The 3933-nt window shown below is 45.0% G+C and overlaps 1 protein-coding gene across 2 annotated transcripts in view; it reads left to right on the plus strand.

Annotated features, from left to right (window-relative positions):
- Positions 1-3933, plus strand: part of LOC113212266 (uncharacterized) — a 36968-nt gene that overhangs the window by 11149 nt on the left and 21886 nt on the right. Inside the window, exon 1 of one of the 2 annotated variants that reach the window (XR_008011783.1) lies at positions 2979-3651. The exons of the other annotated variant lie outside the window; for it this stretch is intronic. The gene's annotated coding sequence lies outside the window, so the exon portion shown is untranslated. Of the gene's footprint in view, positions 1-2978; positions 3652-3933 lie in introns of those variants that run through there. 2 annotated transcript variants of the gene reach the window in all.

Below are 3933 nucleotides of genomic sequence, written 5' to 3' on the forward strand. Positions count from 1 at the left end.
ACAACCCTGGGAAAAAGCTAATAGTCCACATAGATAGGTTAGCAAGATGTCCAGACGAAGCCGACGACAGCAACAACAACATCGCAAGCGCTTGGTTGTTGTTTGTGGAATACGCACAACCATCTTGGCACTCGTAAACTCGAACTTGATCATCGAGCGGCGCGAGAAATTCCAATCGGAACCGGTCACTAGGGTAGAGGGTACTGGGTACTAACCGGTTGCTAAGCAATCGGGTAGGTCGCTAAGCAACGGGTAGGCTTCAAGAAAACAAAAGAAGGCTACTGACGCTATTATAAGCCTGACGGTTTAACGGTTTTCTGACGGTCATCCAAGCAGCTAAGTGAGACACCAGTGATGAAACTATATTTTCGGGGATATTTTGAAATCATCTAACAAAATAGATAAAATACCCGACTAAAAAGAACGCATTTAAAAAACTTAAAGTGGTCGTCCCTAAAATAGGGGAGCAGAGAGAAATAATTGAGGCCACGAAGCCGGCCAAAAGAGCCCCATCCCAAGAAATCAACGAAAAGGAACTGAATAAAGTGCTTAATCGAGTAAACAGATCTCTCAGTGACGAAAAGGAAACCTCAACCATAAAGAAAGCCAGAATGATTAAGGCCGGGATGGATCCGGACCTCCCCAAGAAAAGGAAAGCATCATCCCTGAGGAGGGCAGTAGCCAAGGCTTGCCAAAAGACAGGGCTCACAATGCCCAAGGAAATAGTGGCCTTCCCTCTGGAACAGCAAAAGGCAGCCAGCAGTTTAGCATTCCCTATCCTTCCTAAGAAGTCAGCTATTTGTTCTCCAAAAAACCAAAGAGCTAGACTCTTTGGCATTCCCGGTCTCCAGTGAGAAAATCCCTACTGTGTACTCCAATTGCAATCAAAAAATGGTAGCGGACTGGGAGGAAGAGGACCTGGACCAGTATACTTAGGGATGTGCACTTAAGGCGATCGCATAATCGCATATTTTTCTCCAATATTGTGAAAACTCAACAGTGTACATTGTATGCTGAAAAATCAGCGATCATTGATGAATGCTGATATATCAGTGCACATGGAATGATTGCTGATATATCAGCAATCATAAATGATCACGTTTATGTTTTCGGCTAATATTTCCTTTCAGACGGATATCATCGGAAAATGGATAGCATTTCCAGATTCCCCGTGAAAAAAGCTTTCAAACGAGCTACTATGTGATACGGTTTACTACCGAAATGGTCCACCTCTCGAAAATGTCGGTAAGGTAAGCCAAGTTTGGTAGCGGTCAATTCGAACCCCATCACATATAGTAGCTCGCTTGAAAGCGTTTTTCACGAGAAATCTGGAAATGCTATCCATTTTCCGATGATATCCGTCTGAAAGGAAATATTAGCCAAAAACATAAACGTGATCATTTATGATTGCTGATATATCAGCAATCACTCCATGTACACTGATATATCAGCAATCATCAATGATCGCTGATTTTTCAGCATACAATGTACAGTGTTGAGTTTTCAGAGATATCGTCATACTGAAAAAGTAACGATAGTTTCGGCATGTACATGACCGTTTGAGTTCATTTCCGGGCCACATAATTTCGCATAATTTGGTATTGATCGCATCATAACACACGAAACGCTTAAATGTCGCACAATTATGCAAGATGTCCGGAAAAGTCGAGAAAATTACAGAAAACTCAGGTATTCTGGGCCAAAATAACATGTTCCGTGGTTATTTGGATCAGTTTCTACTGACACCAAGTGTGTTAGATTTGCCGCGATGCCTTAACCGGAATCACATAATGTTCGAATGTGATTTTGTTATTTGACTCAATTCGGCGGATCAGTATTTTAACGGAATAAATCATTTATTTGACACCTATCCGTAATTTCATTTTTCTAAGTACAAACAACAATATTTTTGAGCAAAACGTTGTGTTAGGTTAGCATTTTTCCTCTTTTGAGTCACATAGTTACGCATTTTTCGGCAACTTTTAGCGCATAGTTAGCGCATAATTAGCACACACACGCCACATAAATCACATCTTTTTAGCGCATAATTTCGCGTTTTGGAAAACATAAAGTCACATGCCTAAGTATACTGAGTAACCACTTACAGTCTAGGAGATAATGAAAGGATTACAACCACCACCTCTAATCTCGAAGGAGTTCCTCGCAGTTTAAAGTGATCAGGGAGAAGAAGAAAGCGCAAGGTGTCTAGCTAAAACGTTAGCTGCAGAAATGGCGTTAACAGACTCTGAGTCAGAAACAGAAGCAGAAGAAGTAGGTGGAGATCAAGATGAAATAAACTCAGAAATAGACAAACTAAAAGCGAAAATCAAAAAGAAAGATGTGATAGAAAAAGAAATTGAAATAAATAAAATGAAAGAAAAAGACAACAAGATACAAAAAGAAGAGATAGCTATCAAGGAAATCGAAGGAAAGCTGAGGAACTGCAAGGGCACGGAGCAGATCTATGGAGGATTACAATGAGACGTGCCATACAAACTCGTGCAACTTACCTTAGATGTCAAGCCAAGTGGCAAAGAAGAATGGATGAATCAAATCTATCATAAACGAAATAGTGCATAAAGCACTCTGAAATTTCATCCCACCAAGGAAGTAAGGTGCAGGAAATGCAGGCAAAGGTACCATAGCGCCAAGAATTGTCGAAATTAACCACTCTGATATAAAATGTTTATTAAAGATAAGTTGTATGATCCAAGTCCAGAAAAGTTATGTTAAGAAATACAAGTGCAAAAACTAAGTAGATGTACGCCAGACCTCGTCTCGGGTAACAGGCTTCGCGATATCTCACGAAACACTGTTACGCTGCGACGCGCCTGGCATAAATCTACCTAGGCCTGCGGCGCTGGCACCCGAGTCGGGCAAAAGGCAGAGTCGTAGATAGGCCTTCCCTACGGCTACAAAGGATGGAAATTTTACCCCCAGGGTTTTATTTTGATAAGTTGCCCCCCCCCCCTCTTGTTCACTCCCTTTTTCCCCGCACATCTCATCTGTTGGATTATTATTTGCACTTTCAAAGACGAAGATGGCTAACATTTTATGACAAATAGTCACGCAACAATAGAGCCCAAATTTCGTGCCGTGGGCCGCGGCCACGCCGTCGCGGGGAAAGCGCGCGCGCGGCGCGCTGCACGGTTGCGACGACACGGGGAAGGCCCAACACGTACGTACAGCGCCAGCGCCTTCCGCCTCCGCCTTCCACTCGTCGCGAAAACCTCAGGGCTCGGCTGTCTGAGTACAGACGCAACCTTTCATTCCGTTCCGAACGCAGCTGCTACAGCGCGCTCTGCTCGCTGCCCACTGGACTTGCCACGCCACGCCAGTCAGCCAGTTGTGTCGGTCGGATCGGTCTCGGTCAACGTCAACAGTGCAGCGTGCAGTGAGTGATACTTCAATTCAAAATGCCTCCTGAACCGGGTGACGCCGACGCCGCGCCCCCCGCGGTCACTGAAGACCAAGTCCAGGCTGGGCTGGACAGCAAAGTTTTGGTGCTCCAACCTGGATCAAACCGGAAGAAAGGGAGCATCATGTGGAGCATGTAGCGAAAAGTTAATTTTTCCCGACCGGCAGGCAAGTACACCGGTTTCATTTATTGTATCAGCTGCAAGGAGGTACGGCCGTACCAATACTCCAAAGGTGAGTACAGACTACTGATAGTGCTGTTCTAGGGTGTGACGCGCGTGGTAATTTTAAATAAAAAAGGCACGCGTGTACCTTGTATTTCCCCTTTGTTTTGTTTTTGACAAAGCAGGCAGAGGGGGGGGGCAGTGCGTTGAAGCGAGTTGTGCGCGATTTTTTTTAGAGCTTTCGCGAGTCCCCGCGATCTGCACGCAAGTTGTTGGGCTTGGGACGGTGTACATCGCGTTGGTGACTATGTGAGTGGGGGGCCCCTCGCGCTCGGGGCGGCGTGGGGGTGGG

This window comes from Frankliniella occidentalis, unplaced genomic scaffold, assembly GCF_000697945.3.
Source record: "Frankliniella occidentalis isolate FOCC.00 unplaced genomic scaffold, Focc_3.1 Scaffold221, whole genome shotgun sequence".
Lineage (NCBI taxonomy): Eukaryota > Metazoa > Arthropoda > Insecta > Thysanoptera > Thripidae > Frankliniella > Frankliniella occidentalis.